The sequence below is a fragment of the Microtus oregoni genome, unplaced genomic scaffold (assembly GCF_018167655.1).
Source record: "Microtus oregoni isolate MIOR12 unplaced genomic scaffold, Mior012 000037F_ref0000500, whole genome shotgun sequence".
Classification (NCBI taxonomy): Eukaryota; Metazoa; Chordata; class Mammalia; order Rodentia; family Cricetidae; genus Microtus; species Microtus oregoni.
The window spans coordinates 19,725,212-19,740,631 of NW_024543096.1; the positions used below are offsets into that span (position 1 = coordinate 19,725,212).

General features: G+C 42.6%; 1 protein-coding gene across 2 annotated transcripts in view; it reads left to right on the plus strand.

Moving 5' to 3' along the window:
- The first annotated feature begins 6,435 nt into the window (after positions 1-6,435).
- The window catches only part of Csrnp3 (cysteine and serine rich nuclear protein 3), a 173,556-nt gene continuing 164,571 nt past the window's right edge, over positions 6,436-15,420 (plus strand). Inside the window, exon 1 of one of the 2 annotated variants that reach the window (XM_041631382.1) lies at positions 6,436-6,497. The gene's annotated coding sequence lies outside the window, so the exon portion shown is untranslated. The remainder of the gene's footprint in view (positions 6,498-15,420) is intronic. The other variant, XM_041631381.1, reaches the window with a different exon arrangement.

Sequence of the window (15,420 nt, forward strand, 5' to 3'; positions counted from 1 at the left end):
GTGTGCAGGCAGCGTTCCATGGTCATTTCAAAACCCAGCCGTGAGGAATCCTCAGGAAGCTTCCATCTCCCACCGTTCCCATCCTGTTAGCATTGTCAAGTTAGTGTTCTACAGAAGAGATCCATGGCATCAAAGCCTGTCTTCTCTGAAACTGAAGAGACAGTCTGGTGCTAGACACTGTTTGTGCTAAGTATAAGGAAAGCGCGCAACTTGTGACCATTTATTTTCTCTCCTTCGCTTTTACAGTGTACCACTGCAGGCTGTCTGTAGAGGTCAGACCAGTGCCAGTTACTGCTCACCTTCAGCTGGCAAAGAAATAAAGGTCAAATTCAATGGCTGACAACAATGCTTCTCTATCTGAAGGAGGAGCATGTGACTTACCTTCTTGTCCCTCATCTCATTAAAATGCAGTGAACTGTTGAAATTACCTAGCGCAAGTGAAAAGGAAACACGGAACACTCAATAAACCCGCTTAGTTTATTGGCGGGGTGGGGGGGAGTGGGCGGGTGTACAGGCCTGGTGAAGGTCAGTGTGCAGTGAGGGGGAAGGGGAGAGAGAGGGGAGAGAGGGAGAGAGAGAGAGGAGAGAGAGAGGAGAGAGAATGCTGGAGAGGGTGTCTCCAGCTTAAAGCGCCGCCTAGCGCATGCGCACAGGGGTGTGGCATGGTTACGCGTGGTTATGTCATACGCAGATGACGAGGCTCACACACGCGCACAAGGCCCATACAGTTGCGTCAGGCGTAGGTGAGTAGGTGATGCAACTATGCCACACGCAGATCCCACAGGGTTCTTTAAAATCCCCGGGGCTATAGGCTCTTCTGCTTGAGGGCTTGTCCACACATGTCAGGCACAAAACGTCTCTGGTTAATGCCCAAGACTATAGTAGACCTGGCTTTTAGAGGGTGTCTAAAACATTGTCAAGGTTTTCACTCCGACCAAAGGCTAACCTTTGGGGTGTATCCTTCTACTTGTACTTGTGTTTCGCTATCCCCCACTCTCTTGGCTCCCCTTCTGTATGCTGCTATGAAACTTGACCTGACTCCCTGTTTTGTTTTGTTAGAAGTAAAGAAACCTTGGAGTTTCGTTCTCAAACCATGTTTTGTATCCCCAGTGTTGAATCTAAAACTTGAGTGCATAAGGAAAAGTTCGGCTGAGAAATGTATGTAAAATAGTGCCCCTTAATAATTTCTGCTCCGGAGATTTGATACAACGAGTGTGGCATAGACTTCATTAGTATGGATTTCAAATTTGGATATCTATTCGTTTTAAAAGTAAATTATGCCGGGCGGTGGTGGCGCACGCCTTTAATCCCAGCACTTGGGAGGCAGAGGCAGGCGGATCTTTGTGAGTTCGAGACCAGCGTGGTCTACAAGAGCTAGTTCCAGGACAGGCTCCAAAGCCACAGAGAAACCCTGTCTCGAAAAACAAAACAAAACAAAACAAAAAAATAAATTATATTTGTGCAGTTAAGGTACGTATGAAAATTTTATGGTATGCATACAGGGAGTAAGAAGGCGGCTAGAGTGAACTAATTGACACTTTTACCATCTCTCAAGGATGGTGGGCTTAGGAGAGAAAAGTTGGCTCACTGGGGCAGTTCCACTGAGGGGGCTGTATGGACCCCATCCACGTTCTGTCTCAGCCTTTGCTTTCCAGCATCCACGTTGCCAGGCCTCACAAGAGGCCCCATATCAAACAAACTATGAGACAAAATAAATGTAGACATGAGAAACACAGATCCCTACTCAAAGATGACACAAATTTATTTTAGAGCCAAATGGGTGAGCCTGGCTCAGGAATACAGATTTGAGTTACCCCAAGTTCAATATTCTAACTGTTAGGAATTTTTCCTAACTTGAGCTCTCTGCCGATGTAAAAATCACAAGCCAAATCATAAAAGCCAAATTAAGAACTATCCAGTTTAATGGGATTCCTATGCTCTCGGGTGGCCCGCAGGGGGAACCCAGAGGCCTGGAATCTGATGGGGGGGGGCACGGGGCACACGGGGGACACGACACCATGAGGAAACTTTACAGGGAAGCAGTTTAAATAGACTGAGGGTGTGGTCAAGATTTTGGCGGGTTTATCTTGACCCTCTGAGGAGGAGGGGTCAAGACTTGGCAGTTGGCGGGCACAGGGCCGGGCGTAGGGCCGGGGGCCTCCAAAGATGGAGGCCAGAGACCAGGGCTTACACCAACATGATAGCTGTTTCGTGACGTTTTTATAGTAATAGAACAAGAAAGTCATAAATCTTTAAAAAAATATATCTGTAGCCGGGCGGTGGTGGCGCACGCCTTTAATCCCAGCACTCGGGAGGCAGAGGCAGGCGGATCTCTGTGAGTTCGAGGCCAGCCTGGTCTACAAGAGCTAGTTCCAGGACAGGAACCAAAAGCTACGGAGAAACCCTGTCTCGAAAAATCAAAAAAAAAAAAAAAAAATCTGTGGAAACACCAGTGTTAATCCCAACGGCGAGAATAAGACCACTACCTCAACTGGAGACAAATTTGAAGCAAGTTTGATTTTTAAATTGGCATGCACTCAAGAGCTGCCAGCAATTGCCTCCTAAGTCACGTGAAAGAGAGCAACCCTGAATTCACTTCTTGGATCCCTTTTAAGGAGTAAAATCACTAGTAGTTTTACAAATGGAAGACAATAATGGAGCATTAAGGGGAAAAAAAAAACTTAAAATAAAATCATGTGATCACCCACTAAGTGATTAAGAGAGGTCGGGAGGGTCAGGGTCAGGATATTCTCAAAAACAAAACAAGGTCATGGTTTGGTAAAGATCACGTTCCAGGAAACAGAGCTCTTCAACTCTCACAATAAATAGAAACCTATTTTTAAAAATACAGCACAAAGGCTCCAGCCTTCAAAGTGGAGTCAGGCAGGTTCCTCACCTGGTAGGGTCAGGAAAGTGGAGAACAGTCTTAGCATCGGGTGGGTGGAAGCCAGTAGTGTGCTACTAGGTGCACTCCCAAGGTCTCACATGGTAGTAAGAAGCACATTCAATCAGAGAGCTGGGCAAGGGAAGAGCATTAAGGAGGCCAAAACTACCGTGAAATAAATGTAGTCAGACTTCAAACTTGCAACATCCCAACCTCCGCAATCATTAAGGCTCTATTAAAGAGCCTGTTTAGACAGTTCAATGTAAGGTATAGCTTCTATTGAAGAACTTTGGTTCTTGGCCTGGAGAGATGCCTCAGAGTTTGAGAGTACTGGCTGCTCTTCCAGAGTGCAATTCCCAGCAACCACATGGGGCTCACAAGTATCTATAATGAGATCTGGTGCCCTCTTCCGGTGTGGTGTGCAAGGCTTTTATTTCAGGTGTTTGGTCACAAAATGGAAAACTGACTAACACAGGAAGGATATGAGGTGAATCTCACAAGTATTTTGGTTGGCATTTCCCTGACAATTAGTGATGCTGAACATCTTTTCAAATATCATTGGCCATTTTTTTCTGTCTTCTTAGAAGAAGAAATGTCTATTCAGGCATTTGCCATTTTTCCAGTAGGTTGGTTTACTGCCATCGATTGGTAGTTTTAGTTATTAACCCCTCAGCATACACATCCAACTTCATTGCTGTAACCAGTCATTTCTTACAGGCTGACAGTTCCCAAATGAGATCGACACCTCAGCCCTGCCCGTGAGGTCAACAGTAAAGGAACCACCGTCTGACGGTTAGCATCTGGGGAGCACTAATCTGTGACTTCCGTTGATAAAAGGCCACCTCAAAATCATCAAGGGAGCTCTCGAAGGGTGGTGAGTCGCGCCCTGTTCAAATGCAGATTAAGTCTGGGTGGGTGAGGCTTTTGGAGCTCCCTGCTTTAACAGGTCCCCTGCTGACTGTGATGCAGGTGTCCCCAGTAGTCACCACTTTAGGAAATGCTGTCTATCCAAGGATTTCTCTAACTTCACCTGGTAACTAGACCACAGTGTTTGTGAAGTATTTTCCTCGATAGAGAACGTAGGGTGTAAAAATAAATGATAGTTTAACACTTTTCATTGTTAACATTACAATTTGTGATCAGGGGACTAGAATTTCTGGGCTGGACACAGGTGGAATATTAACATTCCAACTGGACAGGTTTTGGCTAAAGGAGGGTCCCCACCTCTACGCACACCCAGCCCCAAAGGTAGGTTCTGCTTAAACCAAGCTAAAGAGATAAGTGGAATAATTGTACTTTTAATGAGACACCGCACTTTTCGTTTTCTGAATTCCAGCCCCCTACTGCCACCCCTCACAGAGCTTTGAAAGCCTGACCACTTCTCTGAGTTGCTCTAAGAAAAACCTCACAACAAACCTACTTCAGATTATAGGACCCAGCCATTACAAACAAAAAAGAGGCCTGAGTCTCAGTAGTTTTCCCTGAGGCACTACCTGGTTCTGATAAAAGACCACAAACTGAGACTACCCAGGCACCACCCTGGAACAGACCATCCAAAGGAAATTCCTAAAGTTCCAACCATTGTAGATGGGATCACCTGCCAGCACAAACCTCCCGACAGAGAGCAGCTGCTGGCTGAGAGAAAACCCACTAGATTGAGGCATAGAAAGATGGCTCAGTGGTTAAAAGTTTGCTGCTCAGCCTAGTGGTGGTAGTGCACGCCTTTAATACTAGCATTTGGTGGGCAGATCTCTATGAGTTCAAGGCCAGCCTGCTCTACAAAGCAAGTTCCAGGACACACAAGACTAAACGGAGAAACCCTGTCTCAAAGAAACCAAACCAAAACAAACAAACAAATAAATAAAAGTTTGCTGCTCTTCTAAGGGTTAGCGTTCAGATCTGAGCACCCATTTTAGGCAGCTCACAACACCAACACGTAAGTCCAACTTCTAGGGTTTCCTCTTAGAGCCTCCATGGACACACACACAAACACACACACACACACACACACACACACACACACCTGTAAATAAAATTAAATCTCTAAACAAACAACCATTAGTGCATGTCTTCCCAAGGAAACTTCCTTTGAATATCTTGTCAGACAACCTCAATTAACAGTGAGTTTTAAAATTTATAGAAATTGTGTATGTGTATGTATGTGTGTTTACTCACATGACATGGCACTGGAGCAGAGGTCAGAGAACAGCTTTCACTAGCTGGTTCTCTCTTTCCGTTATGTGGGACCCAGGGATTGAACATAGGTTGTCAGGCTTTTTGGTGGCAAAGTCCTTTGCCCACTGAGCCATCTTCCTGGTCCAATTAGTAGCATTTTAAATGTAAAATAGACTGCTTTTTTTTTTAAGTCTTTGCTCGTTTAATTAGCTTTCTTGTCTTTAGCCCAGCACTCAGGAGGCAGAGGCAGGCAGGTCTCTTTAGGTTCGAGGCCAACCTGGTCTACTTAACGAGTTCCAAACTAGCCACAGCTGCATGGTGAGACTTTTTTTTTTAATATTTATTTATTATGTGTACAATATTCTGTCTGTGTGTATGTTTGCAGGTCAGAAGAGGGCACCAGACCTTTTTACAGGTGGTTGTGAGCCACCATGTGGTTGCTGGGAATTGAACTCAGGACCTTTGGAAGAGCAGGCAATGCTCTTAACCACTGAGCCATCTCTCCAGCCCCGGTGAGACTTTATTTAAAGCATTTCCCCCCCTTAAAACTGCATATGATTTTGCGTTGCTGTATTAAGTAAATCTAATTTGATGTTTTCCTCAATTGTTCCTTTATTCGTGTTATGCTTTTTAGTTCAGAAGTGAAATGATTTTGCCCAAGGTTATTAGAGCAAAATTAGAGTCCAATTAGTCACTTTGAGACTTAGCAACCAAGTGGCTGACGCCTCTTTAATCTTTAACAAGCTCAGTTATTCACAAATTGATGCTGGTATCTAAGGAATTCGAAGCCGTGCAAACCACACAACTCTAAAATATTTGAATATTCTATTTTGAGTTAAAATGTATATTCTGCTCATCTGGCCCTCAGACTGTGAATAGAAACACTGCCAAGCAGAGGTTGTCATGTCGACCGTAAGAGATGTCATGGTTTGATATATTTTGATTGGATCTCTTTGAAAAGGCAATATTGATGGTCCGTCTCCCTCCTTTGCCAGTATTTCAACATGTACAATGAAGAAGTGTATATTTTTTCCACTGAAGGAAAAAAAAATCAATGGGGTGAGGGAAAACAGGCAATTTATCCAGGCTTTCCTCAAGTGCTTGCTTTGATTTGTGGTGGGCGAGGCATAGATTAACCCCGTTTTCCTACATCCAAAACAAGACTTTTGACTCCAGCTGGCTGTTCTTTGAAATCTTTCTTTTCTGTTTGTCTCTCCATATTTCTTTTTTCCTTCCTCCCTCTGCAGCAGGGATTTGTCCTCTAAAAGCTCAGGGTGGGAGGGAGCAAGGGCTGGGAGCAGGCAGGCAGCGGGAGCTGGAGGACGCCAGGATCTGGCTTTTGTTATTGGTTGGCTGCGGCCTGATGGATGGTCGAGGGCGGAGTGAACTCTCCTCAGTGTGTTCTGCCGGAGCCCAAGTACGGAGACCATATTTACAGGTAAGAGCAAAAATAATAATACTAAGCAGAAGGAAAGATAATTTCTTTTCTTTTTTGGAAGAAGGAAATGCTTAGTTCTAGTGGAAGCATCCTTTGGGGGTGGGAATTCCGATGGCGCTTGGCGAAAGCGGTCCCTCGCTCGATTCGGGGCAGCCTTGGTTCGCCGTGGCTGCAAAAACGCTTCCCCGATTTAAACACGAAAACGCACAAACACACCAGGGGCATGTCTTCTTCTGGATATCCATTTAAGCCAACGCTACTGAGCAAAACCGATGGATGAACTCGTGTGTCTTTGTGTGTTTTTATCAAGGCTTGTACTCGTGGAAGCCAAAGGAGGCATAGGGAAAGCTTGATAGATTCCACAGGTCCTAAGAAAATGGAGCCTTCTCTGGACCTACAGGATTTCATGTGGGGTCTTTATATTTACCACCGAGTAAGGATCTTTTGAGAACTGTTGTTCAGTTTGCAGTTTCTTTTAGTGTGGACTCGGAAGGAATGGTCTGTGTGCATGCAAGCCCTCTTCTCTCCCTGCGTCTCACGCCCTGAGTAGCTGCAGCGTTTTAGTCAGCAGATTGGAAGCTTACGTGTGGTGTGGCGATGAAGTAACCTTCAATAGATAGCTGTCAACATGCGCGGGACTGTTCTCACTTTAAAAACACACACGTCTAGCTGGGAAGGGTGAGACTGCTGAGAAAAGTCATGTCTGACAGAGAAGTTTCATTTGTGAATCAGATACGTCAAGGTGAAGAAATTCCAACGCATATTGATAGCAATAGCCTCACGACAGGTTTTTTTTTTCTTCAAAATATTCCCCAAGTTTTGACTTTACTGGTTGCTTAGAATGCATAATGTTATGTTTCATTTTCCTTCAGGAAAACCAGGAAAGATTTCTAACGGTGTGGAATAAATGATATATTTATAGTAATAGAGACAGAAAAGTAATTTTATTCCACACTAGGTCCTCTGTTGATTTTAATTTTAAGATCATTTAGGACTGAGAGGATCTCATTCCTTTTGAGCTCTTAAGAAAACAGCACAGTCTTGAACTCATTGGCATTCAATTAATACCTGTTGACTGGAATAAAACACAAGCATAATAGTGCCGTAAATAATTCATTCATATTATTTTTGATGCATTTGAATGAATTAATAACTACCAACAATGACTTTAATTTCTAAGAAAATTGGTCTTGCATTTGATTTGATTTGGAAGGTGGGTGCTGCAAACCTTTTAATAGGTGGTACCAACGCGGCAATTCTTAAGAAAGTCAATGGGAAAGAAATATGCTGGATATTGAGTAAAGATTATTCTAGTCACTGAAAACCTACTTCGAACTTTCTAAGCATACGAAATATACTTAATGTCTTCTTATGCTCAGGTGTTATGTTGATTTCTTCTGCCATTTGTTTTGAACCATTTCTGAATTTAAAAAATGATGACATAATGCTGAAATTTTTTCTGTGTGTTTAATTGCTAATGTTTTTTTTTTTAAAGTAATTTCTGATTTTCAAACAAAATGGTCATTGCTATTAATTCAAGCTTCCCACCCTCATGGGACTTAGGTGATATGCAAGACTAAATAAATATTCAGTTACTGGAATATGTTGCAGACAATAAATTGATGCAGCTACATTTAAAGAAAAGGAATTATAAATTCTGAACAAAGCTACCTCTAGGAATGAAAGGGGATTGATGAAAATTAGAGAGCAGAGTTCCACATGGTTTTAAATTATTCTGTTTCCTTGGAAACCAGCTGCTGCAGATGCATATTGCTTTCTTTAGCTAAAAATATCATCCTTTTAATAATCACTAAGGGGAAGGTTCTGAATCAAAGCAGGGTATATTGTTGTTGCTTTTTATAATGTTCTTAATGGCTCACGTATTTTGGATGGAAAGTAGATAAACCTGCTCTCCATCATCTTTCCTCTCAGGCACTGGCAGACGTCTGCATGGCTTATAAAAAGGAGACAACTGTGGCAGTTTCTGCTGCAGTCTGTGGGAGGTGTGTGTGTGTGTGTGTGTGTGTGTGTGTGTGTGTTGTACTGGAGGCAAAAGAGAGGAAAAGGCCTGAAAGAAGATACAGCATATGAAAGCCAAGGCTCTTCGGGAAGCTATGGCAAGGCGAGGCCATTTGTTTTCCCTTAGTGCTGCCAGCTTTAAGATGGAAATATTAGGTTTGCAGGGCAGATAACTAGTATTGTGTTTTTTGTCTTCTTTTGATTTCATTTTTCTCCCCTTGCTGCAGTGGTTAATAATGTACTGAGTTGAAAAATGAAAATAGAAGAAACATTTCTTTTTTTAATGTATTGCTAACTTAAAAAAAAAGTGCTGGAGATGCGTGCCCGGGCCGTGAACAGTGAGCAATCGTATTGGACACAGTGGAGTGAGGACCGTGTTAGCTCAGGTCTAGACCACATTTTACTAATTCAGTCATTTTCTTACCTTGATAATCTACCTAATGAATAAAAGACTTCATTCTAGCAAGATTAAAAAATTGTTTTAATATTAAGGTTATTCATTTTTAATTAAATACTTTTAAATATATGTACATATATATTTGAAGTATTAGTCTTTGTTTGGAATAAAGCATTTGTTGTATATGGCTTCCCTTTATAAGAAAAAAAAAGCTCCTCACAATTATCATTGCTCTAGACAATTTCTCAAATTAAAATATTTTCATTACGTGCGCTTTGAAGACAGCATTGTCATCCCAAACACCATTTCCTTTATCGTTTGTGAAGAAGAATCATCATAATGCGTTAGTTTTGCTATTATTGTTATGATGCAAATGAGGTTTTCAATCCTGTTATCTCTTTCCCGCTTGTTTGAATAACTTTGACAGGGAGTACTTGGTTTTCATAAGAGTTATCTTAGCCGCCTAGACTTAGCCTTAGCCGTGCAGCAAGTACAGGTCTGTGCACTTAACCACGTGCTAAAGGATTTACTATCTGACCAGTACATTATATGCAGCTAAACTCACTGGGTGCATCACCGCCTTGCTTTTCAGGGGGCCTTAGGATAGTGGGGGGTGTTTAGTTTTTCTCAATTAATGTGAACAGATTACTCCCGAGATAACACTTTCAGCATAAACGATGGTGACATTGAAAAGTGGACTAACAAGCAGGAGGACCAAGAATTGCTCAAGTGACCTGTGCAGATAACCTCACGAGCAGGCACAATTATCTAGTGTACTCCAAGTTTCTGAAGGTTATGTACCAAATACACTTATTATACACCTTAGATAGAAATAGTTTACTGCTTGCCTCTACAAAGTTTTATGTTCTTTTGTTTTCTAAAAATGGCTCGCTACCATTTTAGATGTGTTTGTACAGGCCTCTCAAGTCTCATAAAATATACTAAGGAAAATGAATATTTAATAGCTTCCTCCATAATATAGTTAGGCAACTTCATATCTGTAGTGGAAATGTGATAGTTTGGCAAATGACCCCATGTTTCTGGAAATGGGAAGGGCTGGGGTTTACAAGAAAGGGTAACAGTATCAGGGTAGGAAAGCATGGGTCCGGTTTCCCCAGTTTCACAGATGCTACATACTTTAGGTGATCCAGACAAATGAAAACCCACATTAGCGTCTGCCCTGCCAGGTGCCATAACTCAAAACTATTACCAGTCAGATGATATTCCTGCTTTCATCTACATTAATACCCAGTTTTTAGTGTAGGGATGGTTATACAGGAATGAAATGGGAATTGACACCACGTAGTTGCTGCTTTTCCAGTCTTATTTTCACGCATCAAGGAGCCAGGCATGGAATTCGCTATCGAGCCAATGACATCATTTGGATCCTCCACAAATCTCAGCCAGTGGGCGGGACCTTGCGTTTCTCAGTCAGCTGTTTAGGTCTCGATTATAGTGGACTTTTTTGACCTAAAAATTGTTGAATGTACAAATTCTGTAAACAGACTTGGTTTAAGATTTCAAACATTTTATTCAAGGTGTGATGAGTTTGCTAAGTGTTGGTGCTTTCTATGCAATGTGTATCGGCCAGGAAGTCATGAACAAAAGAAAAACTTGATGGATATTAGACTCGTCATTTAAGAAGATAGATAAGATGGGCTGGGAGATGGCTCAGTGGTTAAATTACTTGCTATGTAAGCAAGAGGACTGGATTTGGAGCTCTAGAACCCATGCTTATATCGGGCGAGCACACCGTTAGCCAAGTACCTGAAATTCTGCTATGTCAAGATTTGACTGAGATACACTGCCTTAAATAATAAAGGAGAAAATTGATAGAAGAATATTCCCAATATCTGTATGAGTTCTCCACACACATGTGCACATTCATGTATGCATATCTTCCTTCACCCATGGGTGCCTACACATGTGAACATGCATTTGCACACATGCATAGCACATGAGAAAATAAAAGGAGATATAGCCACGTCATATATTTCTCAAGAGCCCTTATATTAAGGGTACGTCCAGTTTATCAAAATAGTTCAAAACAGTAAGGAATCATGGCGTATGCAATATAATTCTGTTTTTTTTTTCTGATTCACTTGTACATTAGTTAAAAACGAAATTAACTTAAAAGAAAAACAACATGCTTTTTGCAAAAGTTAATGTCTTTAATCAGAATTTAGCACACAGTCTTTTGTCAATATTCATTTTTTTGTATGCTGTACATTTTAGGCTCTGCTCCCTAGGAGCATGTGACTGATGCACAGAGCTATCTTCCTGGAGTCTTCATTTCAGACACTAAGGCATAGAAAATTATTCTTGAGGAGTAGAGGGAAACTAAGCCTTTGCCTGTCCACAACTGTGATCGCCAACGACCATGTCTTTACATTAAATGCGGGACGTGTTGTGTTAAAGACTGTGTAGAAGAGATTTGGAGTTAAGGAGGGCGTTGGAAGCATGTAAAAATGCATGACTGGCCAGATGGTCTCCAGGGCATAACAGCATTTTGGAGTTTCAGAGAATTCTGCACTTAGACCTTTTCTGGTTCCCAGTGAGGCTGGTGGGTTTGATTTGCTGTCACTATCCCCTTCATTGTTTACAGGTTTGACAACAGGGTCAGAAGCATAGTTAGTGTGTTTTCTAGCAAGTGTCTAAACAGTTGCTTGCTGTCGCATCATGGAACCACCACAAATATTTAATAAATGAAACAATTTCCTAAGCAGCAGGAGGGATGAATATCTGTACAAATCTCTCTTCCCTCCCTCCCTCCCTCCCTCCCTCCCTCCCTCCCTCCTTTCTTTCCCTGGGTTAGCCATGACAAGTTATTGGTTCCCAGGCAGTTCTGGTTGTGATGGTGTCAGCTTAGTAGGGGCAAAGTGATTCTCAGAAAGGTTTATTTTTCTTTTGTTTCCCTGCCACTAAGTCATAGACATTCTTGTTTTACTTAATCAAAATTTATTCCTTCCTTCCTTCCTACCTTCCTTCCTTCCTTCTTTCCTTTCCTTCCCTCCCTCCCTCCCTCCCTCACTTCCTTCCTTCCTTCCTTCCTTTTTTAGATGACAAGTCTCAATTTTTAGACTGTCTACCCACTGTGATGCCCAAACCCTCTAGGGGTCCCACAGAAGTCAAACAGCTCTGGCTGTCAAATGAGAAGTTGAGCTTGGAGACTCTGTTATAACTTTTTCTTTTGAGATTATTACACAATAGACAAATGAGGCTATGGAGTGAGAAGCACCTTCCTTGTCCTGCACTGCCTGGACTGTTTGCTGTGTGTGGTCATTGTATCTGTTCTCTCTAGCTTTCTCCAAACCATCTAAGTTATAGCTGCCACTTCAGGGCCTTACACAATCCCTGATAGGTAGTTTGTGTTCCAAATTGTGTTGCTGACAAAATTATGAAGTGAGTGATGGTCTCAGCCAGCCAGCCTCCTAGTCTCTTCTAACCCCTCAGTGACAGGCGCACCTCGATTCACCGACATTCCTTTCCTTTCCTGTACTTCTCCAGGAATGCTCTTCAGAGTGACAGCATCCATGTCACAGAAATGTCATGAAGCCAGGCAAATTTTCCCGCTGCAGATTTTTATTGTCTAAGATGCCACTTGAGTTTTCCTGTGCTAATGAGGGATTTCATCTGCATGCGCTCCCCATTTCACACTTCTCGTCTTTGCTTCATTATAAGGTGGCAGCCAGCCCTCCATGTTAGCTGGCATGGCAGCCACAGATTCAAATATAGGATGGACATAGTCAAAGGAAAAAGGAAGAGAGCGTAACAACCGCGAGCATCATGTCTTCACGGCATCTGGCTTTACACAGGATGCAGAGGCTGTCCGTCATAAACCGTGGGAGGCCACTAGTGTGCCTCGTAGAATCCTGTGTGTTTTCACAGGTACAAACACTTGTGCATTTTAGGACAGAGAGGGTTCTTGGAACAATCCCTCACAGTACTGAGAAGTGACTTCTACATTCTATATACATTCACTCAGAGCATCCTATATTCAGCAAATTAATTAGCTGCAAATTAATGTAATTAAGTCACATTAATATGTAAGTATGAATATTGATGCATAAAACATAGTATATATTAAGCACATCTCTTTTACATTTATTGCGGGGGGTCAATGAACCCCACTTTGTTATGATTAAGATGTCCAGTAATGTGTGGGGCTTGTGGGTATAGCTCAGTAAAAGAGAGCTTGCCTAGCTAGAATGAGGCCCAGGGCTTGACTCCCAGCACTGAAAAAACAAGCACAAACACACAAGGGGAAAAAAAAAAACAAGTAAGCAAAACCATTGTTCAGAAGTCCTTTTCGTCTACCACTGATTTTCTGACAATTACGCTGTGCTCTGGTATAATAATCCTAAATCCCAATGCGGGGCAGTGCCAAATAAAACAAGCATAGGTCTTTTCACACCGAGACTTGTTGCCGTTTTACCGAATCCTAATACAGGTCAAGGTGGAGGAGAGCAGATAATGCGGGAAGGTTGACGTCTTTACTAAAATTACCAACACAGCCAAGTAGAAAGGATGGAAGGAAGAAGAGTGAAGGGAGAAAAGCAGGATGGGGGGACAGAGGAGGGAAAGTGTGTGGGTGGTGGTGGGGGGGGGAGACAGAGAGAGAAAATGAGAATATGTATCAGGGCCCTGAAAAGAAAGGGAAGGAAAAGAGGAAAGGGGAAAGGAAAGGAAGGGGCGGGCGACTGAGAGGGAGAGAAGGAGGCCAGTTTTAAGCAATGAGGTGATGCTGAGGGAGTGAGAAAGCACGGTGCATGGTTCCAGATGTGCAGACATCTGGGTTTGGGTTCTGGTTTTGCAATCTACCTCTATAACCTTGCCTTTATTATCTAATCTCTTTGTGCTTCGACCTTCACCCCCCCCCCCCATGATATCAACAATAGCGATAGTTAATGAGGTGGTGTATCCTGTTAGTTTTCTATCACAAGCATAACAGGTAAACCACTCACACATGTTAGCTTAGAACACCCAGAGTCAGACGTCCTGAACAGCATGGCTGTACTCATTGATCAGGGTCCCACAGGCTGGACCCCCAAATGTCGGTTCAACTGAGTTCTTGTCGGCTTGCTGTAATGCATGTCTCATTCGAAGCTTCTCATGTTGATGGTAGAATTCAGCTCCTTAGACTGATTGTCGAGAACCGTGTTCCTAGAGGTTGTGTGCTTTCTGTGCCGTTCATTTCTAGCTCCACACAAAGGATATTCTCACACTGAATCCCTCTCTTTCTTGGGGTCGCAGCCCCTCGCGCTCGAAAGACCCTTTCATGGGGTTCGCCTAAAACCATTGGAAAACACAGATATTTGTTTTGCCATTTATACAGTAGCAAAATTACAGTTATGAAATAGCAACTAAAAGAATTTAATGTTCAGGGTCACCACAAGAAGGAGAACTGTATTAAAACTGGTCACAGCATTAGGAAGGCTGAGAACCGCTGCTCTCATCCCCCTTTGAAGGACTTGGGTGATTAGGTCATAGCTGCGTCCTCCCCCTCCTGCCCCAATCAGATCACTGGTTCATATGAAACCCTTTTTTGCCACATTCTGTATGATCATGAGTGTGATCACCAGAGTGGGTTCTCATTATTTTCACAATAGTGGACTAAAGTAAACATGTATACGAGGACCAGAGAATGCCAATGACTGTTCTGGAATCCTGTCTGCCACTCACCTGAAACACTGGAATGGTGTCTCGTGCAAAATAGCCAATATGTGTATGTTAACAATAATTATTAATTTGAGTAGCTGACAAATTTGCAAAAAAAAAAATCGAAAACGTCCTGCATTATTGGCACAGGCATGGTAAAAAAACGTATCCAAGAGCACCATCCAAGACCTAAATTGACTGGGCACCATGGCACACGCCCTTAATCCCAGCATGTGGGAGGCAGAAGGAGGGGGATCTCTGATCTGAGTGTGAGGCCAGCCTGGTCTACAGAGCGGGTACCAAGACAGGCTCCAAAGCTACACACACATACACACACACACACACACACACACACACACACACAAACACACACACAAACTCTGTCACGGGGTAAAATCAAAAAACAAAACAAAAACGTAACCAAATTGACAACCAAGCTGGCAAAGCGTTTGGAAACGCCATTATTCCACCTTTTGGAACTTGTCTCGCGGTTGTTTGTGACAATATAAAAATATGATAAAATGGTACTGTGATTTACATGTGTTTCCTCTGAGTACGTGTCTTTGAAAAGAGCCCAGCATCCTCTTTTAGAAGTTTAATTAAATATTTATAGTACAGTTAGTCTGTGCAATACTCTATAGCCCTAAATACAAAACCAAAAGCCAATTAGACAGCGACAGAATGGGATGTTTTTGCTGCATAACTGGGGAAATTACAGCGTATGAAACTGTGTGTGTCCTGTTAGTACAGTCACAGCCCTTCCTGGATTGTGAGGTAGGCTTTAGGTAAAATCTGATCGTTTGAACAAGCATGCCCTGACAACTTCCCTCAGATTTGTCTCATGTCAAA